This window comes from Aythya marila (genome assembly GCF_965140915.1).
Source record: "Aythya marila genome assembly, chromosome: 16".
Lineage (NCBI taxonomy): Eukaryota > Metazoa > Chordata > Aves > Anseriformes > Anatidae > Aythya > Aythya marila.
In genome coordinates, this window is record NC_139057.1 from 7234221 (window position 1) to 7257562 (window position 23342).

At 40.2% G+C, this 23342-nt stretch overlaps 1 protein-coding gene across 3 annotated transcripts in view; it reads right to left on the bottom strand.

Moving 5' to 3' along the window:
• TSHZ2 (teashirt zinc finger homeobox 2) overlaps positions 1 to 23342 on the bottom strand; it is a 223296-nt gene that overhangs the window by 6893 nt on the left and 193061 nt on the right. The window lies entirely within an intron of this gene.

Sequence of the window (23342 nt, forward strand, 5' to 3'; positions counted from 1 at the left end):
GTTGTACAATGTGTTTCTGTCCCATGATCTAAGCTTGTGAGAATGCAGGACAAGATAATGGAAAAGAAATGTGGGCTCTAGCTCAGATGTTCCCGGGGTGTGTCTGCTGAATGCGAAATAACGCCCAGGTGGAGGAATTTCGAGACCGCATTGTCTGGGATGGTGAAAGCTACATTTAATAAAAACTTGAAGCCATTACATTCTGTTTGTCTCAGAAATCTCTTTGTTGAGGATACTTTGTTAAGAGGCTAAGGCCAAAGGCAAATAAAAGACCTCTGGACTTCAGTAGCAAGTCTTATTTGCAGCTGTTGTGAAACACCTTGCTGCAGGAGGTCAGTGAAGTTGTGTGACTTGCATCAGCTGGCCTACTCCAACAGTTGGGGTATAAAGGAAAGATCTCATTTAAATCTGTCAAAAGAAACCCATCATTTTCTGAGTCCCTTCTTTTCAGAAGCTTCTGACATCTGCGCAGGAAGTTTTGTATGCCTTCATTTTCTTAGCTGTGACCCGGGTTGAAGAAGACCCTTAACCACGTGCCAATTTCCAGTGTGCATGGTGCAGCAACCATGGTTATCTGGCTCTGTGGGCAGCTGTGGGCTGACCCTACCAAACACCATGCCTGGGCAGTGCAGGTACAGAAATGGTGACATTTTAGGGATATGCCTCTGCATGCATCTGTGTGAACCAGGCATGCCACTGAGGCCTCAGGAAAATGCAAGAATCCCTCTACATATGCATTATATGCTATATATATATACATGTATAAATATATAAATATATATATAAATATATATGTCCCTTTATATGGGCAAGTATTTATATAAATTTCCAGACAAGACACAGCCCAGTCAGAGCTACTGTGTGCAGCCGTGCCCAGCTCACTAGGGTTACCAGACGTCCCTGAACAAATACAGCTAGATCCTGCAAATCCACCTGAACAACACAGCTCACGAAAATGCTGACATCTGCCCTCCCCAGAGGGCAGGCAGTTTCTTCTGCGAGTGACTAGAAAAGGATCCAGGAGGGTGTGAAAGCAAGGAGCACTGAGATGCCTGACCCAAGGGCAGCCCCGGTCCTCCCTCCACGTGCAACCATCAAACTGCCCATGGGACTGTGCCATGAGTCAGACTGGGGGGGATTTAGGCTGGAAAACATTAGCGAGAAGAGTTTTTTTTTTTTTTTTTTTAATGTTGACTCAGATTTAAAATCGGGGCCTGCGACTCCCCATGTTTTCACAGATACATGGAGAAATCTTGGGCTTGTGGAAAGAGTGGGATTTCTGCCACTTGTGTTGCAAAAGGTCAGGATTCACCTCTGATCTCATCTAGGTGCTTGAGGTGATGTGGGATACATGAGTTCAGCAACAAAAAGGAGTACCTGTGGCATCTAAGAGGCACAAAGAAATACCCTGACACTGAACCAGTCCCTCCCAATTGCTTGTGCACACACAGACTCAGTACAGAGATACCAGGAAGGATCACAGGCTTGTAAAGGCAAAGAATAGAGAACATTTTGTTGTTGTTGTTTTCTTTTCTTTTCTTTTTTTTTTTTTTTTTCCTTATAAATAAAGTATAGTCATCAAATCACAATGTATTTGAGAGCACATTATTGACAGCCTATTCTTGGAAGGAAAAAATGTGGATTTTTTGGCAAAGTTTCTCTATTTGCTAAAGATTAAATTGTTCATTGTACAGGGCACCATCTGCCCTTGGAGAGAGATTTAGTTGATGGCAGCTGCAGCCAAAGTGTGGAAGATATAGCTGAATTTCTGGTTTCTTTTCAACTAGCAACTGTCATTACAGGTCACATGCAAACTGTGTCATTTTCAGTGACAAGCAGGTTCTGTAGACTAGGGTGCTCGCTACATTTTAAAATGCCACCTGTATGGATCCCAGAAGAGAAATAGCTTTTGTAATGCACCTTGAAAAAAGTGGATTTACAGCAGATAAGACAAAGCAGTTATGGTTCGACTGTCCAGACACTGGCAGTGGGTAGGAGCTGGGTTAGCATCCAAGATTTGTGAAGGTAAAGCTGGGTGGATGTCAGGATGTGTTGGCAGGTCACAGAAAGCGAGATTTCCCCAAGTAATTTGGGGACTTAAAAAGGCCGAATTGTCCTCTGCAAGTGTTTACTCAACTGCTGCATAATTCCTCAATTGTCTCGTGATGTAGCTCCTGATTAGACTAAACCTCACAGTTTTTTTCAGTTCTGGAGAGAATTTCTTAATCCTTACACTGGAGGCTGTCGTGGTGGGATTTCTCCCCAGCCCACTTACTGGGCTGTGCCATTACAATTGCTGGATTCATTGCTGGAGTAAAGGGTGCTGGAGAGCAGGGAGACGCTGAGTTCCTCTCTCGACTTTCAGAACTATTATGATATTTTCCATAACTTGTCACTGGCTAAAACAAACACCTCTGGAAAGGAATTTGTACCTCTTTGTGCCCCCCCATCCCCCCGGACACCACAACCATCTGCAGGAGAGTTGCATTCCCTTTCTCCCGTGAACAAAACAGGAGAGGAGAAGTTAAGAGCACACCGGTATGTTTTATTAGAACTAAGAAACAAAGAGAAACAAAAAAGCAAACCCAAACCTCTTCCCTTTCATCCCTGCCTTGCTATGAAAGTGCCTTCATATTTGCAGGCTTGCTGACAATATTTCAGAATGGTACATCACACACAGCCTCCTCGGGAACAGCAGACATTGTCAGTGCTGCGAGACAACTGCTCGCTGGATTGTACTTCACAAAGATTCGGTATAAAGCATTTCTTTAGAAAAAAGATTTCTGAAATTTGTGAGTCTCACAGCTTTTCAGACAAGGATGAGTTCTGGTTAATTTTCTTCTGATGATTTCCACATTTTCTGCAAGAAAAACAACTGTGACTATAGCCTTAAGACAGCCTGAACTAGTTGTAACACGCCTGGATATAGGAAAACATTTTCATGTGAAAGAAGTTGCAGGACATAAATTTGTTCTCCAGTTTATTCTGTTCAGTTTAACTTTCAGGTCTCCTATGCAATTTTGTCATGGTGGAATGGGATCATGTTTTGAAGCAGAAACTGATACTGCTGGCAAATCTTTAATAAATCTGGTCTGATTAAATCTATATTTTTGGATAAAAGTTTTTTTTTTTTTTTTTTTTTTTTTTTTTTTTTTTTTTTTTCTTCTAAAGGACAGACTCTTTGCCTTCCCAGAAAAATACTGAGGTGCCAGTGCAGCTGTCTGACTGCTCCAGGACGTGCCCAGACCACTCAAACCATGCCTCCTAGGAGAGGCTCGTGCTTCCAGTCCTCATTTCTGCAGCAGAGCAGAAGCACCACCAGCTCTTGAGCTTTACTCAGGCAGATGCACCTACGTACACCAGTGATTTGGCTGAGCTCAAGTGTTTTCAGGATCAGGGCCTTTAAAGAAACATTTAGAAAACACTTAAAATCCGAGACTATGTCTGTCTGGGTTATTTTTTGCAGAAAGCAAAAGGGCTGCTGACATGAGTTAGTGTGCAGTATACTGGCTTCCCTTTCTTTGTGAGGAATCACTTAAAACGCAAATTCCCACCTTAAAAGCCAAACCAGTGTGCTCAGTGCACTACAAGTAAATCACCTACATCGTGGTGCCAGAGCTGCACATGCTCTTCTGTTGCTGATTTATCTACAGAATATATCACATGCCAGTTACTTGAATTAGGATCATGGGGAGAAGGGAATCATTAGAGAGTCGGAGAAACTCTAAAGCATAAAGAAAACTTCTCTGTTTGTCTCCTCTACGATGCCTGTTTTATTTCCTCTTCATGCACTGACAGCACTGATGAAGCAATGGATGCTATAATCCTAAGCAATTGCTTTTGTGGGTAGCATCATTAGGGATACGAACGTTTGCTACAGCATTAACTCTGAATTTCCTGGTCATTGCAGTGTGCTTAGCGGTGCTGGTGGGTGAATGGCACAGCCTGGATCAGGGATTTCACTATTGGTTATGTTTCCTTTGCTATCAGGGTGCCTCGAAAAGCCAGGTAAATTAGACTTGGAGAAAGGGACACTGCATCTTTGAGTAATGAGGCTGGGAAACAGGGAACACATTTTCCACTAGCTCATGTCTCACTGTATGGCATTCCGATTTCGTGACACTTCATAATAAATCATTGCTTATCACTCACATGGGAACATAACATGGTTCAAGTTAAGATTCGTTAGTGATTGTAAAGAAGAAACATGAATTGCTCTATATCAGGGCTTTTTGATCATCTTTCTGTCCACTGCAGGCATTTTTTTTATTGTAATATTTACTGTAACTCTTGTTTAAGGCATAAATAAAAAGGAAAAGAAAGGGCAAAAAATATGAATAATGAAAATAAATTTGTCTTATTTATGTGTTTATGTAAGCATTTGGCAATTACTTTGCACAGCAGCTTGTACTCAGTGTCAGACTGCAGCACCAACATAAGTTTCTAAAGCTGGGATTTTAAATATATACATGTATATGCATATATATATATATATATATATATAAAAGCCAATATATTCCTGTTCTGGAGAAGGTTCTAGTAGGCACAGGAGTTCCTGGAGACAATTTGCTTTTCCAAAGCTAGCACAGGTAGAAGAGTCTGGTCCTGCCCTATAGTGCTGTTCCCCCTGGATGGGCAGCACAACGGGGTGGAAAGTTGGTGGCACCAGTGGAGATGAGGGGTGGGAGAGCTGAACAGGCTCTACTCAGGGTGCATCTGGGGTATTTGCGGTCAGCCTAGTACCTGTGCCCTAGTATCCAGCAGAGGCTGGAGGAAACCGGGCTTTGTGGTCAGTGTGAGGCATATCTGAGAAGTGGGACAGCCTCGGGGCATCCTTGCTTCAGCCCCTGTCCCTGTTCCTGCAGGCAGTTCAGGGATGGCAAAACATGGGTTGGATGGGGCAGATGTTGTGGCTGCACTCAACTGCATATTCAGGCAAGCGACTCTTCTCCGTCCTTCAGGAGAACAACTTATGATCTCACTGATGACATCAGTAGTGTTTTAGGGGAACAGGAAGTTTTGTATAAATAGACTGACTAACAGAAGAAAAAGGGAGCTTGCTAAATAAAGAATTAGAGGAAATATGAGAATTTTTTCACCAAAAAAAAAAAAAAAAAAAAAAAAACAAAAAACAAACAAACAAACAAAAAAACACAAACAAAAGCCAAAAGCAACCATGATCTCCTCCTTCCCTTTGGTTACAAATACTTTTGTTTAAATTTGTTTTCTTTACATTTTGTGTTTGATAGTGGGAGGTACCTAAAACTCTAGGATAACCCGAGAGAAATCAGATAAGGTAAATATTTACTGCAACTAAAGCTTTGATTATTCCCCCTTCAGTAATTTGCTATTTATTATATTAATCAACTCTATAACGTGTCATGTCTACTGCTCCCTGGCTGAATAATTTCCAAAACTACAAACAGCTTTCAAGATAGTTGCCAGACAGGCGCAAATTAATACTTTCAGAAATTCTTCCTAGAAACATTCCCACGAAGAGAATTTTTCGCACCCTGTATTTGTGTAGAGGAAATAGAGTTGGGTTAAAAAAAAAATTGCCAAAGTGAGCTTTTAATCGTTTTCAGCAATATCTTGTATGCATTTTTTCTGGTTTTATTCCAGTTGAATATTGATGTTTTATCAAAAATAACAAACACATTAATACCTTTGTTAGAATAAGTAGTCCTGTGAAATCTGAGACAAGCTGGCAAAAGAAGCAAATGTAGTTAACTGTTTGCTGCATTAGGGGCTTAATTTAGTAGTTACATAAAGAAGAGACCTGATCTGCTTTTACTGGGGCAAATAATCCCCTTGATTTGTGGGACAACTTGTCTGAGTAAAATGGCATATGACCAAGGGACAGTAAATTTAGTTGCCTGATCTGTCTGATCTCTTTCCCTGACACTCTGAATTGCAAGTATTTGTGGCTGTCCTGGCCATTGTCTTTGATCTGCAGCCTGCTCTCGTAAACTCAGTTTTCCTTCTTGTGCTCATGGTCTTGAGCTCTGGAAGACTTCCCCATACCCAGGCAGCCCCCCCCTCTCCCCCCCACTCACCCCAAAAAACAAACAAACAAACAAAAAACCCCACATATACTATAAATGCATTATGGACAAAAATGCAAAATCCTTTAAAGTTTTTAAAAGAAAATAAAAGTCTGTTCTGGTAGAGCACGACATCAGATACATTTATTATATGTTACTTTTTGCTTATGACCAGTAAGTGATTATATACAAGAATTAAACCCCCCAAGACTTGACCGAGGAAAAAGACATAGCTTTTCTAATATAAGTGGTGTAGTCTTAATCTGATCTCACTTGAAGTGGTATAGTGAATGGGATTATTCTCCATTTATTTTGGCTTATACTAAATTGGAATTTTTACCCCATAAGCTTCCTGTAATTTCTGTAAGTGGAACCGCCTTTGTCAGCATTCTTAATATTTCCCCATGGATATGGTATTAAAAAAAAAAAAAAAAGCAGCACATTTGCCCTACAATCTCATGTTTTATCCTTGAGAAATAATGCTTTATTGTAGATTTCTGTTGTTGTTTTTCCCTTTTCCATAGGAAAATGTCTTAGTAACAGTCTCAAACAGAGCCCAGAACAAGAGAGTTCATCTTCAAAATGTTAATTCTATCACTAACCATGCCTGGGTTAAAAACAGATATTGAAACAGGGGAATAAATATTTGACAATGCTGTTAAGGCAACTTTGCTAACGATTTTTGAACAACCTCCAACTGAGGTCTAAATGTCTGCAATATCCATAAACAACTCTATACTGTCCAATTAGGGAGACAAAGACATAGAGTCCTGTCAGGAAGATTTGCATGGCTAAGTGTCTGAGATCACAGAGACGATGAGGGATCGTTCAGAGTGATGGGGGATGCACAGAACGGATGACTATCATTACGATATTACAGAAGCTTACACCTTCCCAATTACTGGCAGGATTCATTAATTACTGCTGCATTTCCCTAATAGAATCCTCTCTCTTTGGCTTATCGCTACCTTCCCTCTGTCTACATAAACCCACAACTCAGCAGTCGATCACCTATGAAAAATTAGACGGTGTAGCTTCTATTGGCCTATTTAGAATGAAAAGGCAACTGAATAAGGAAAAAGAAAAAAAGAACAAAAAAATAGGGGCTGTAATGCAGATATGTGGGAGCTACAGAAGTGGCATCCGATGGGTTTGGAATTCTCTTGCTATTGAACTGTGTGAGAAAAAAATCAGTGGCAGCTGCAGTGAGAAGCATCATGGCGGGTTTAAAAGCACAATGAAAGCATTTTACATAGACATACGTACACACACAAACTATAGGCAGATTGCAAAGTGACAATTACTTAAGGCCTGCTAGGCTGAAGTTTCACAACTAAGATTGGTGAATATTACAGGGGCTCGATGCTGTTGCAATCGACTCAGCCCCATTAAAGATAATGGTGTGAGCATTTCCATGCTGTCATCATGTTACTATCAACAGCATTATCAGTATCAACTGCTTTTACAATTATGCACAATGGCTCTCCCTGCACAAAGACTTAGCAACCACCAAACTTGCTTTCTTTTTAAATACACTGAAAAGAGCGTAGATTTCAATCCTTCATCTGTTCACAGATGAAACAACATTTCCAAATCGTCACTGATAGCATTTTTTTCCTTCCATTCTAAGGACGGCCAACTGTTCTCAGCGATTTCTATTACATTTCCTACCTATTATTTCATGTAATGGCATTCCTTAAATTTTAAATTAGCTTTGAAGAATAAAAATAATTGAATTCCTGCTGTTTTGTGTACATAGAGGGTGACAGGAGCTAATGTGATAATTTAAACTGTAAATGAGTCTTCACTTTGTGTTCATTAATTACAGCTAATTACTGAATTACAAACCTTCTTGGTTAGGCACTGTTATGTATTCATGTAGCATGTTGGATTTCCAGCTGGTAGAAAACTGCTTTATAGACTTACAAGCTGACAACCAAGCTACCACCGAAACAATTCAGTTTGAAAAATAAAGGCAGGGTGGGGGGCGCGTAACTGCTCTTGCTCTTTGAATTAAGTGAGTGATGGGAAACGGTGCTGCAAACTTGAACCTCAGGTGAGCGAGGATTCGCATACGTAATTATAAAGCACACACTGCATTTGGTAGGGAGAAAGGCAAGGGTTTTGAGCTGCCACTTTGGGTGAAGAGCACGAGTCTGCTCTGCTCATACCTGCTTTACACCGGGGTTGATTCTCGATTCCTTGTTTGAAGCGGAATTACTCTCCTTATAGAGGAATACCAATGAGGCAGAAACAAGGCCCTTGTAAATGGGGCCAGTGCTCCTAGCGCCAATTCTTCAGCTATGCTCATGAACAGCGGGGCTGTAATATAAAACTGAACATCCAAGCAGATGCGCATTGCATTCCGTACCTAAGTGCTCATTGTTCCTTACTGAAGGATCGGATGTGATGCCATGGGGCTGTCTTGAGCAGTTACTCAACATTTTCTGCTTTGAATGGTTCTGTCCAAACCTCTCCTTTGGATACCTTTTGTCTGCTGATGTTTCATATTGAAGCTGAATGCACTAGTTGAAGTCTTTCTCCCAGCAAAGTGAGCAGGAGGAGTACCACAGTGACAACATCAGCCAGCCATGCTCGCTTTTTACAAGCTACAAGGCTCAGTGCCCAGAGAGAAAACCATGGCAGGTGGCAAAACAGAAAACAAAAAAATAGTCACCTTCCTTCTTTATAAACAGATAGACTGAAGATACAAAGGTTTCCCTTCTGTCAGCACTTGAATTTTCCCCTGGTTTCACACGCTTTGCTCTCTTTAACCCAAGACAGGCCAACACGTGCTCGATGCACGCTCCTGCACATAGCTCCACTGTAACCCATTGTCCCCATGCCCACATGAGCACATTTGCTAACAAAGCCTCCCCCTTCCCCCCAGCCACAGGTGAGCAAAGCATCGCCTCCAGCTCAGAGCAGCAGAGATAGCAAGAAAATATCAAATCAAAAAATCCAACTAAAACCATTTAATTAATTTATTTTGTGACCCACTTGGTCTTCCAGGCCTGGGATTGAGAAAACCTGGATCAACGGTCCTGTCCCATGGAGCCAGTGTTGGGTCTGGAAAGCAGATCCTTCTCAGGAGATCACGGTATTTACTATGGTCTAGACTGGAATAATTTAACTGAATAATACATAAATAGCAAGAAAGGAAGAGCTGGATTCTCAGCTGATGTAAAACTCTGTGGCATCATTAATTTCAGGAGAGTTATGTTGATTCACAGCAGCTGAGGATACGGCTCAATAGGTTTGTAATAATAAAGACTTTGATGAGAGGCCCCTGAAAGCGGTAACACTAATGTGTGACTGCTCACATAAACACTAGCTCAATGACAAGGCTTTTCTGCCTAAGAACTAGTCTGCGTCTTCAGGTTTAATGATAAGTACTAGTCTTTTGTCCTTAAATAATCGTTTTCATCTGGAGAATGGCAAAGTCACTTGTTCTAACACCAACAGAAATTCAGTAGTAGACTTAGCGATGGGATTCATGTCATGTCTTATTCCCTCATCACCTTCTCATGCTGTGTCTTCTCTTTTGGGGTACAAAAAGGCATGGGGAAATCAGGGAAGAAAAGATGTGCAGGCAGGAATTCCTTTTTTTCCTGTGGATAGTAGCTCTCTGCTATCTCCTAATGATAATGACTTTCATTAATCTTCCGTTGGTCTTTCATCAAAGGGTTCTTTTCACTCCACACACACAGAGGCCACCTAAATGCTACTATATATTGAGTAAAAATGATAATTCTTGATATCATGTTTAAAAAATGGTACGAGAAGTAACCGTGCAGTACGGTAACCAGAGGCACCCAACACGACAGAAGAGGTAAGACTGCTGTTCAGTAAGTTACCATTTCTAGGCAGTCTCTCACCCAACTTGTTTTCATGTCTCACTCCTTTTTATTCTGATAGGCTCCAGCATGCAAATTTGCACTAAAATGAAGCATTTCAAATGTGCCAGAGGGAAGCAGGGGCCTCACACCTATTGGGAGAATAATGTACCTAATGCCCTTTGGCTTTTTATTTTTATTTTTAAACATAAAGGTTTATTACTCCATTAGTTGAACAACTTAGAAGAACTGGTAAGGAACTAACAAGAGAGTAACACTTTATTTTCTATTTATTTTCTTCCATTGCAGCAGTGCTAATTAGAAGGAGTAGTTCTTGATACAGTGCTTTGGGGAATGCCGATGAGAAGCACACAAAAGGCTGAAGTGCCTCTTCTGTACAGCTTCGGATGTAGCAAAACACAGCACCCTCTCAATTGTCATTATCCTAATCTCCCACACTACCTCAGCATTTGGGACACTGCAGTACTTGCACGTTAGAGGCTGTACAGACCAGCCTTTTGAAGCCTAAACCCTTACTTTGGCGTGAGTCGTATTATATTAACTCAAAGCTTATCATAAAAAATATAAGTAATTGTTTTCAAACAAATATCAAACCTGCTCAGTAGTGGTGGAAAGGGAGACAAGAATTAGGTGGGAATATGTCTTCAGAGGGGAGATGAGTTCTGTGCCGCCTGCATGCCCCTGGCCCTCAGGGTATGGGCTGCTCTCGGTGGGAGTCATTTCTCATCATCCATCATGCCCAATTCTGCCTCCCTGTAACCTGCTCGGTTTCAGCTCTTCAGATGGGCTAGCTCCAGACTTCAGGAAAAGGGAGAGGGAGAGAATTCCCCGACTTCCTCAATGCCACCAACTACAGTTTTGCCTGCGAAGATTTTCTCCCCCTCCTGGACTCGGGAAGGGGTCATGGGGATGAAGGCTCTGAGGGTGGAACGGCACCTCTTTCCCATTCACCAAGGTTTGATTCTCTTTATGAGCATGATCCGCCAATCCGTAATCAAGGGTTAATTTCACAGCTCACTGCTTCATCTAGCATAATATCCATTCAGACTAATTAAATCTGTCTAATAATGTGAGTGTCTTTGTCTTTGTTCTTTCCATTCTTTGTTTTACACCCTTCACATCTCATCTCCAGAACTACACGCCATCACACTCTGCTTGACAAGCAGAATCCATCCCTAAAATTAAAACATTCCTGACCTATCTGCGATGACAAGGCAAGCAAGCTTCACAGCGCTGCGGCCCATGAAGGGAGCTGACACATTTGTTTTTAATTTCAAAAGAGTAGAAAGTGAAGATCTGACCCTGTCAATCAGGCCCTGTGACAAGTTTAATCATTGCTGCCCCACAAAAATCACGGCTAAATAGGAATGCAAATAATGTATCACAGGGCTCTTATAAATGCTAATCAAGGAGAAGTAATCAACTGACAATTTCACTGATCTCCTTTCTGAAGAAGTCAGTCAACGCACTGTCTCTGGACCACAAAGAGAAGAAAAGACAAAAGGCATAGATGCCGTCTCCCAAAAAAACCTATCCTTTTCCAGGGCTTTCTTTTTCTTTTTTACAGAGAAAAACAGAGAATTCACTCTTTTTGATCCTCTACCGAACTTTAAAGCAAAGCTGTTTCTCAGGAACTTGAACAGTTACATGTCAAGTGTACTTTATTAACAGTACCCTCCCAACCCAGAGACAGCACTTGGAAACTTCTGCTAAAATAAAAATCTTCATTTGTCTTTGTCATTCATCCATCTTCAAAATTCTTTTCCATCTTAACAGCTTCTGTCCTCTATGGGCAATATATTTAGTGATATATGAAGTTTTACAAGTGGAAAGCTAATAGTTGAGATCACATTTTTTTTCTAGCTTCTCCCCTCCCTGTAAGAAAGATGGGAAAAAAAATCCTACTTGGAATTTATTTCAGTGTAAAGGCTCTCTTCAATACAAGGATTTTTTAACTGACTATCCTTTTATGACCTTTTAATGTGGTAAAGAACAGACACTGCGGGCATGATGCCAGTCTTTCACACATGAATTCTGCATGGCAAGAAGTCGGGGCTGAACCTATGTACGTAACGAAGAAGGACCCAGTACAGACAGATGCACAAGATTTGTAATGCTATTTACTATTATCATTTTATTGTGGTTTGCTATGGTAAGCTGTGGTTCACTGTGGTAGGTCCTGATGGGGCCCATCAAGCATTGGAGTCACTGTATTGGCACGGCACAAAAGGATAGGGTTTGGGCAATGAAACTCAATGCAGAGAGATGTAAGCAGTATAAAGACTGCTGCAAGAGGTAAAGTTCAAAGAATCTAGTCGTTTGAAGGTTTTTTTTTGTTGTTGTTTTTTTGTTGTTTTTTTTTTTTTTTTTTTTTTTTAAGATTAAACTACTTCCCTATAACAAGCCAATAGATAAAATAACTTGAGAAGGGCTTCAGCAAAAAGACAGACAACCAGCAGGGCATCATACGTAGAAATCTTCCATAATAACAAAACCTGGGCCTTTACAGCCCATGACAGTTAGCCACAGCATATATAAAGCAGCAAAGGCTCATGTCAAATGGCTATGTCAAAACAGGTTTCATCTGTAGAGCTGAGTTACAGAGTCCAAAGCCTAGCAGTGCCTTCCCCATTTGGGCTGATAGCTTTGCTTTGTATGAAGAGTGCAGTAACTGTTATACAAGTCCGGGGAAGATGCCACCAAATCCATTTCATACTGGCCACTGAATCACCCTGATTTACAAAGAAAGAAAGATGGGAACAATCTTTGGTCTCTCCCAAGTTTGCAATTACAAGAAGTTTTGGGGCAGCAACAGTAGCTTCTGTGCTGCTTCTGTGAATAAATGTGATCTGGAGCTTTGTCACACGGTGCTCGCTGCTAGACAGGGATGTTCCCAGCAGTGAACTCTCCATAAAGGATGTATGTGGAAGGTGGGAGTAGAAAACAGAAAAAGAAATTGAAAAGCACTTTGCAGTTGTCATGTCACTTAGCAACAACCTTTTCTACTTCACATCAACACTGGTGTAGTAGAGAGACTGCACAAAGCACATGTACTGAAATCTGGGGTAAGCAGTGAATGTAGGAGGGCAAGAAGGAGCTCAGATACAAGCTAGCCACAGAGAGCTTTCATTTATTACTTGAGACATGTTTTACATAGCACTCTTTGGACTAGGATTTCTTCTAAATAATCTGCAGGATCTATGAATCACTGATCTCCAGAATACTTTTGCAGAGTAAGTTGTACAAACGCTCTTGGAGGTGGAAACCAAAGTTCAGTTAGTTGTTTCCCAACTGACCTCCATGTATCTGGTCACCCTTCTGTCTGTGGCTTACTCTCAGATGACATAATCCTCTCTCCCTTTGCTTGCTGGATTTTCCTAATAAGGTCCAGACTCATAAGTCTTTAACCCCTAGTGCTTCTTCCAGAACATAATAGGGTGGCTACTTCTGGCTGTTTATGAAGTATTTCCATCAGATGGAGAATGTGTCTGGGCTCCACAAAAGAGTGGATGCCCTTCCTTCAAGACTGAATGGCTAAGATTAAAAACTCTAGCACAGAGAGACACCTATGTAGGCCACCTTGCAAGTTTTAAAGATGATGATGTCAGGCACTTCTCTACTTAATTATATCACTTGCCCTCATTTGTTTACCTTCAAAGAGTTAGGATTTAATTATTAGCTGTTCCCATACTCTTAAAGGCCAACTGACTGGCTGAAGGGCTGATTGTCAAGAAAAGATGAGGAAACCTATTCTGTGTGATTCAGGAATTCATTGAGCTACTACTCTTTTCCTCAGGAAAAAAAAAAATGAAATTGCAGGAGCATATTTGAATATCTGCTAGTCCTATGGTTGCTCCCTGAATATAAAGCTCTGCAAAAAGTATGAAATATTACATAAATAGAGCATTAGTATATGCCAAATTAATAACATGCATTATCTAGCAGCCATGCAGTGATGCTTATTGTACAATTCTAAATCATCCTAATGGGAAGGAAAAATCAAAATCCATCACTTTGTGGGTGATTTCCTCTCCTTGCAATTGAAAAAAAAAAAAAAAAAGTGACTTTTGCACACAGAATTATTTTCGATGCATTATGGAAAGGTATGGAAAGGTGGGCATTGCCAAATGACCAGAACACATCACTAGCAACCACGAGCTCCTGAGCTCTGCTCCTGCTGAATGCTCAAAGGGTGTTGCTTAGCTAAAAGCAACCACAGTACTATTCTTGTATGCCTTACTTTGGGGTTGGAGAGTGACAGCTTGATTTTCAGCAGTCTATTACACATAACCGCACACACATACACGTTATACCTTAATTTTAACCAGGCATCAGCACTTGTGAATATATAATTGGTGGTAAACACATGTTCAGACTGAACTGCTAATCAAGTCTGCTTTCGTCCTGCCTAGACACACATGCGCACACAAACACCCGAACTCCAGAGGAACCTTGCCAAATAGAGAAGAGACTTATTTTTAACAGCTGGCTTTCATTTTTGCAGCTGCCAAGTAGCAAAGAAAAGTAACCCTGGTGATCAGGCCAGAGGACATGTCCTGTGCTTTTAAGCAGGCTTCCTGGGAGGACAGACAATAGACAATCGCTCGCACAGCCTCGCCTCTGCAAGCTGCCATCACACTGCGCCGCTGCTGGTCTGCAAGCACCCAGCACAGAGTGGGTATTAATAAAGTTTTGGCCACTTGTTTCTCTTAGCCAGAAACCTGAAGAGATGGTGCAATGATGAATGAGGCTTTGGCACAGTGAGGGTCGCACAAACTTGTTCTGGCAGTGCTTGGATGCTGTGCTGCTGCTGGGTCAAAGATGAGCCCTGGTAGGGTTCGCACTGCAAACACTTCTGGCTGTGAAGCCAAGCTGGGAACCTGCACAGCACACGTGCTTGCACTATGTCACTGTATACCACCATCGAAGTCAACACATGCAAACAAACAGCACTTCACTTTGAAAGGTAGCAGTCAGTGCTCATGAGAGACCAGGTCCCCTTTCAGGGCCTGTGCAGCACTCCCATGGGTGCCCCAGGTCAGCTGCTGGGGCTTGGGTAGTTTTAACTCAAAAACATGATCACAAAGCTAGGGGTCTTACTGTTTTCTTCATCTTTTGTAGCCAGTGCTGGGGACCCTGCAAACCTTATTTATGATGTTAACTTCCGGACATAGAAATAACGATGAGCATAGAAATTCCCTTTGTTGCTTCCAGTCCAAACCAAAAATGTGCCTGAGAGGGGTAAAAAAGACCGGCACAACTCATTGCAATGCAGGGAGTGCAGAGCTATGTAAAATCAAATACTTGGTTGTCTGGCTTGGAAAGAGAAATTCTGCAGTAAAAATCCAAATGTAGATAGCAGCATAACTCAAGTAAATGAATGCTATTATCTTACATGAAGAATACATTAATATAGATGACCGTTACATAACACGGATTAACATAGTGTAATAATATATTTACTCAAAGTAGGCATGTTTTGACATAGTGCAAGCTGTGTACAGATGCCTAGAGAATTGAGAATTTTTATATTTTTATGAATATACTTAAAAATTAAATTTTGAAAAAAAGTTGGTCTTGAGGGTAAGGCATTCAGCCTGTAATGCAGGAGACTGGTGCAATTCTGACAACTTCAAGTAGAATTCAAAGGAGCTTAGCTCCTGTGTCTGTAATAATTGAGCTATCATATCTGTGTCTGTCAGATGTCAGTCATTTAACTTGCGCCTCAGCTGTATGTGATGAATTACACAATGAGCCAAGACTATCAGCTCACAATCTGCGTGTGTTTTATCTGTGTAATCTGTACCAGAGCAGGGAGTGTATCCTGCAATGTGCTTGCATAGTTTCTAGTGCTTCAAGGTCTAGGTCTTGATTATGGTCACTAACCACATCTTTTCTTTTGTCAAATTTAGGGTCTTGAACTCCTTGTTCTGGAGCTTCTTATTTCAAACACAATGGAAGAAAAAAATAAAAACAAAAACCAAAGCAATCACAGAAAATTTAAGTTTCTCCTATATTGTCCTCTGGGAAACTCGTTTACTGTAAAAGTCTATTGCTAGAACAAAAGTTTGATAGTACCCATAGGACATTTACAGAGAGAGTAAAATGGAAGAATGGAACATTTTAAAGGAAAAAAAAAAAAAAAAAGAAAAAAAAGAAAAAAAAAAAAAGCAAAAAAGCAAACACGGTGAAAAACAATCTCTGCTCTTTGTAAAACTTGTTCACTATCGCTTTTGTATCATACTGAACTTATGTTGCAAATTTATCTTCAAAGTCTGGAGTCACTTTTCATAAAAAGCCCGTCTGGTGTCATTCAATATCTGGTGCACTCCGGAGAACATGGCGGTGAGTGATTCCAGGGAGGACTTCAAGGATCACGGTCTTTGACATGTAGCAGGTTTCCCTCTCCTGAAATCCCAAGTCAAGGGACCAAGCTAATCTCTGTAGTTTTAAATCATAAATAGCCCGGAATACTAGTGCACCATAAACCAATGTTTTTTATCAAAACAACACACCAAAACCAATCTTGTTTTCTTTTTCCCTTTTACTTTAAGCTGATTAGAAAGTTAGTTCTGTAGTTGATTAAGTTCTGCAGAAATTGGGCTTGTGATGAATCATTAAACAAAGACATTTTTTGTACAGTAATAAAGCCTCAAATGATTAATTAAGGGCACAATGCCAAAACAAGTGTCTTTGTTTAAAACGCAGTGGACAAGACAGGCTTGGGAAAGTTGATGTCTTAAGTAGACGCCACAACATGTTTTTAATTATGTTCAGGAAGAAGAACAAGAATGGGAATTGCCAACTGTTTGGAAAGATAATTTTTTTTTTTTAGAAGAAAGATTAGAATAAAAAAAAAACAAACAGAGCATTATTGATTTAACACAAATGCCATTTGTTGGGCCTTTTGTAATTTCCTTATTAGTGTCATCATTCTGGAGTTCATATGCTCCCTTCTGTTATAGCATTTGGCACACATTCAGCTCCCAGCAATATGATACAGTAAACATTCAGTGACTGCTCATATTAAAATGTTTTATTTGTTGTAACTGTACCAATGATCAGGCAGTGCAACTCCTAAATTATCTCAACTGTTTCACAAGCTAATTTGGTAGGAATGAGCTAGTGACCATTTCTGCACACACACGCACACGCACACACACGCGCATGCTGAGGAGTGCAGAGCTGTGCTCTCAGTTGGAAACAAAACAAAAAGTTCATGCAACATCAACTCTCCACAGCTTCTTGTCAAATGTGTTCAGACTGCTCAGACAACACAGACATAAGCTCAAATCAGTGCCTGCTCGGTCCGACAGATTTTGTTACATCACCCACTTTGTGGTTACAGTGCAGGGGAGACCCCAAATGTTTATCCAGACTCAGTTTTATAAGGCCTTTCCGTGCAAGTTTTATTCAAGAGGCTATTTCTGAAATCACTGAACATGCTAGCCTTGTGTGGTTAGATATGGAAAACAATTTTGGACACTTCAGTAGGGAGAAACTTGGAAGGAATTTTGAAGGGTTAAAAAACAGCACTATCCCAAAATCAGGTGTCTGCCAGTAAGAAAATAAATAAATAAATAAAGTGGTAACCACAATGTCAAGAGCATGAACCGTGGAGATTTTCATATAGCAAACCTGACACAAGGATCTCGGAAGACTTTACAGATAACCTTGTGATTGCTGTTGCCTTCTCTCCTTCTGTGTGTCCAGTTGCTGCCACAGTTGCTGCCAGAATAGATGCAAACAAGGCAAGGCTTACTGTAGTCCAAGGTATGCTGTATATAATGTCTTTTTTTTTTTTTTTTTTTTTTTTTTCCCACTGAGCAGCATCAAATACACTGGGAGCCTTTATTAATGGGGAGCTTCTTCATTTCTTTGGAGTCTCATTCCAGCCTTGATCTTTATGCAAGCCTCCCAGTGCCCTCAGCAGGAGGCTGCCGTGGATCAAGGGTAGTGCTTGACCTTAATGCTGTAGCACAGGTCCCTGGATCATAATTAAACACATAATTTGGCCCTCTCCACAGAACGGGCTTTGACACCTCCGGAGTAGATGTGTGGCCTTACAGGCCTCTTCATCTCTCATTTGTCCCACTAGAAATGGCACACGTGTAAACATGCAATCAGGCTGTAATTACACGGCCAACATGTGGAAATACAGACTGTTTCTCAACCTCTCTATGAGCAGATTTACATATTAGCACCGACTATTAATACTTACTGCCCCTAATGAGACAGGCCCATGAAAGTCTTCTACATGAGTAAGCGGAAGAGCAGACCTCTCAAATGGCTTTTTGTTTCTCATGATTAGACAGTGATCCAAAACAAAAATTAATAAATAGCTATTTTTACTGGGCTTCCCATTTATTTGCCTGTGGATATATGATATAGGTAAGGTTTTTTATTTTTTAATTTTTTTTTCTATAAAAGGATTTATTTTAAAGCCAGGGCCAGAGGCATTGATGGTGAAGAACAATGGGAGAGGCTGGGCTGTGCAATTGTCATTTCCATACCATGAGTCGCTGGAGAATGCAGTGGGCTATGGAGTGATTTAGCTGAGGACAGAAGCCAAATGTCGAATCTGCCACCAAATCTCTCTCTAAGGCCTGGCCCTGCTCTGGGTATCCATTCAGTGCTCAGGGCATTGAGTAAACATAATAACTAATCAGATGCAGCAAGTTGTCAGATCTATATGGATGCTATAAAACTTATAAGGATCCCCTTAGGCAATAATAATAGCTCTGTGTGTCAATTCTGTACATAGCAAAGCAGAATAGATCCTAATGTAAAAGCAAAGAAAACAGACATGACATTTATAGCAGAAAAGGGTGTGTGTACTAACAAGCTAAAGTTTTGCCTGTTATCTAATATTTCTGTGTGCCTCTGATAAGCTGGAAACTCCTTAAACTGCCATGGAGGTGCTGGACATTTTGAGCAGAGCTGAAAGCCCTGAGCACCCCCACTGCAGGTGCTCGGCACCAGAAACTTGGTCTTTGCCAAGCACAGCTGGCACGTGGTGTACGCAGCCTTTGCTTCTCTTCTGCACTGACCTGGTTCAAAGGTGGGAGGTCCGAAAAGGGCTGTCCAAACAATTAGTGGATCAAAAGCACAATTTGCTAACGTGCTAGCAGTGTTAGAAAAGGGTAGATTGAAGGACCAAGATAAAGCAGCCAAAGCTTGACTAAATAGATTCAACAATTTCTTCTGGTTTGACCGTTTTTGCAAAGATAGTATAATTAAACCCTTAAAATATGTATAATATAAAAATAGAGATTCTTGTCATGATGATTCTCTTCATAAAAAAGAAAAAGAAAAAGAAAAAGAAAAAAAAAAGAAAAAGAAAAAGAAAAAAAAAAGAAAGAGAAAGAGAAAAAGAAAAAGAAAAAGAAAAAGAAAAAGAAAAAGAAAAAGAAAAAGAAAAAGAAAAAGAAAAAGAAAAAGAAAAAGAAAAAGAAAAAAAGAAAAAAAAAAGAAAAAGAAAAAGAAAAAGAAAAAGAAAAAGAAAAAGAAAAAGAAAAAGAAAAAGAAAAAGAAAAAGAAAAAGAAAGAAGACAAAGGATAATACTACACTTAAAGCAAAAAAAAAAAAAAAAAAAAAAAAAAAGTCAATTATTATCAGAAAAAGTTTTTCATTTAATGGGACTAAACTAATTTAGCAACAGTGTCCTTCCCACTATGCAGTCATGTGAAGCAAACACTGAACGCTGGCTCCTGTTGCTCGTACAAGGGATGAAAGTGTTTCAAAAATCCACAGCAGGCTTTAAATGGCAGCTCATCCTACTGATGAGAAAGTGCCAGTGATGCCAAACTGGGCGAGGAGGTGGATTAGATCAGAAGCGAAAACTGCGGAGCAAAAGGCCTAATCTAACCCCCCAAACACAAAGGAAGGGTCCTGCAGGGTGCTGCATCCCCTCTGCTGCCACTGAACTCGGTGCAAAGCACAGTGCTCTGCACCTCCAAGCTGGCTCTCAGGGCACCTCTTCCTTTGAAAGCCAAATATTCTTTGTGGTAGTTCCTTTCAGTGAGGTCTATGTTTAGCCATCAAAGCTGCTTTTAAGATGACTGATATTAGGTTTATTCACTCCACACCTGTCCCCACCTATGGTCAGAGAGCTGAGAAATGTTCGGATGGCACATCATGGAGGCTGGATGCCATCCAGGGTGACCCATGTATTCTGTAGAATACATCTGCCAGCAGAAAACTTACAGGAGCTATGCCAGTGCCTCTGAACAAGTCCTACTTACTGTTTCATTCAGTTCTTAAATGGGAGCACATTTCCACTCTGCTCTCTGTATAGCTGGTTACCCAGTTGTATTAGTTTGCTGTGGCCTTATGTGAACTCCGGCAAATGAACCGCAATCGACTCTGTTCCTCCTCCCTGTTTCATTACAGAAAACTATTTGCCTTTTTAAATTGAAGTCTGAAAAATAAGTGTGCAAGCAGGTTAGGAGCCTAATGTCACCTGAAGATATTTATTGTGGTTGCTTTCTTTGAAGGCAGAAATGTCCAATGAGAAGACGAAAATAGATGAGGGAACCTGCAGCTCCCCGAAAGGTGTTTTCCCCTCATGGGAACATAATCATTAACTTTAAATAAGTCCTCCTTAATCTCCTGAGCTGTGCAAACAAACAAACAGATAGAAAAACCAACTGAATGTTTTCCCTCTGCCTTTCAAAAGCACAAACAAAGCCTCATGTGCCAGATGGACGCTTTCAGAGACAGAACTAGGGTTTAGAAAGGGCTGATCACTCAGCAGTGTTTTCTGGTGGCTGATGGGGGAGTTTGCTCTGAAGCTTCGTGGTGGTTTAAGATATTCCAGGATGCACTGGTACAGTGTCTGCCTTCCAGCCCTTTCTGAGTGGAGTTTAATATATTTGACGATAAACTGCAGAGCTATTTTCAGCATGTTGCAGTGCTGAAAAAAAAATAAAATAAAAAAAATAAAAAAAAATAATATCTATTTCTTGCTCTTGTAGAACATGTGAGACAATAAAGCCTGTCCTATGTTTTTGATACATATACAAATTTTATGACAGTCTCTCTGGATTCCTTTACAGTTTGCTGTGGGTATGGTCAATACTGCGCCAAGCTGGCAAGGAGTGCTGAGTGACACAGAGTGTCGGAGCAAACAATAAATGTGTAGAACTTAACAATTTTGCAAGCACAAGTGAAGCCACTGGCAGCATTTAGGTCTCACCTAATGTCATGTAGATGCAAATTGGCATTCATAATTTAAACAAGGCCTTTTTCTGCACCCCAGCAACATGAGCCGGATGCAAAAGGAAAACGGAAGACTTTCTCCGGATACAGTGAGGATCAAGCAGAATCTCATTAAGGACCACTTCAAAGATCAGTTCTTCATTTCCATACAAACAAGTTTAAATTATCTTGTGTGAATCTGCTGTTAGCTGTTGCACTGTTCCATTATGCATGATTCTTGACTGCTTGTATCATGAAAATCTGCACAGTGCTCCATTAGTGATTTTCAGTGTTATGCTAAAGCTTGCAAGTGGTCATGTTATTAGGTTAAAGTACTATATTTTGCATATTTATTCTGCCTTACCACATTTATTATTTCTGTTACTGGACAAGTAGAATTTAACGTGTATTTGACCACCTACTTTTCATGACTTGTACATGATTGCAGGTACAAACCTACTGGATAGCTAAACACAAATAGACAACTAGAGATGACTGCCTCTTTGCTCATACTTTCTTTGGAGTTTTGATCCACTTCTGAAAAAAAGGTATGCAATTCCTGCGGAAAGATGTGCTGGAACAATCAGGCTGTATCTATAAAATTAATCCTTTTAAATACCTCAAAATAAACTATGTGACACATTTCATTATGGCATAAATTATTGTCTTTATTATAAAGGATTTGTTTTACACTTAGGTAATTTAAAGAAGCTTTTCCCAGGATTTTCATCTCTGAAAGTAAAAAATGATATCATCTGGTTTGGATGTCTTTATATTTGTCTTACTTCTGGGATGCACCATATTATTAACTTTCATAGAATATATTCTGTTCTCAAATTACTGAAATCATATTGCCTTCTTCAGGGATATTTATATTAGAAAAGAGACTTGTTACAAAATTCAGGAACAAAGCCGATGTGTTACAAAGGCAAATATATCATTCATTATATTTATAAGAGAAAACAATAATTCTCCTTTTATATATTGGTTATTTTGCAAGTATTTGGGTCACGGCTGAATGGTCTTGGAATGCAGAGTTAGAACATAGGAAGTGTAAACCAAAGCTGCGTACAACCAGCTCTCCATTGTGAGAAGTGAAAAGGTGTTTTTTTAATTGAAGGAGAATGTGTAAAAGGCAAAAATTGTATTTCCTTCTGCTTTCCAAAGTGGTGACATTCCATTAAGAAATAATGGTGAAATGGCCATCCAACTGCACCTGAGTGACAGCATCTGGTGAGGCCACAACTTGAAGGAGAAAGTGTTTCTGAAGCATTTGCCAGCAAATGCTTCCCACTGAGAACTGAAGCAGGATATCCCACCAGCTACTTGACAAATCAGGAAGGAGGCTGGGACCAGGCAGAAGGAAATATATATATATATATATATATATATATATATATATATATATATATATATATATATTTCACACAGCAGCATATTAACCTGTGGCACTCATTGCCACTGTAGATGCCAAAAGCATCAGTGCGCTCAAGCAGCGATGAGACATGGCCATGGAAGGCTGTGGACATGGAGGGCCACAAAACACAGATAGATATTATGAAAATGTGGAAACTTGCACTTGATTCTAATATGTTGTGGGCTGTATGAAGTTCTTATGGACATACAGCTCTTCTCCAGTCTCATCTGTGTGGATACAGATGAGGCAGGACAGTGCAGAAATAACAGGAATAATATTGAGTGTCTGAACAGACACTTCTGAAAAGCTTATTATGCTGAGATGTAGCTGAACCAAAATACTTTTTCAAACAGTTTTGAAGATGTGAAGTGATTGGCATCCGAAACCAAATCATGAGCCATGTTTTGAAAGAAATCCTTTTTTTTTTTTTCTTCGCTCTCTCTCTCTTTTTTTTTTTTTTTTTTTTTTTCATGAAGGGCCAAACGAAATCCCTGACTATCAGCCTCCCAATCCATCTGCTGCCTCTGTTTGGGGCTATTCAAATCCATATCCAAAATTTTAGGCTTCATCTGATCTCTGATAATAGATTGTCAGCTCTGATGCTTTATCCTCATAAATTGCAGGCTGACATACGTTCTTTCTCAGGTAGTTCATTCATCTTAAAGCATTTTGTGCTTCTAATTTGTCATTTTTCTTCCTGCATCCCCGCTGACCACAAATTGCAGATGGTATCTCATCATGGGGCACCATAACAACAATAAAAGCCTCAACAAAATAGTCAGGATCTGATCCTGAGTGATACTGAATGCCTTCAATTTTCACAG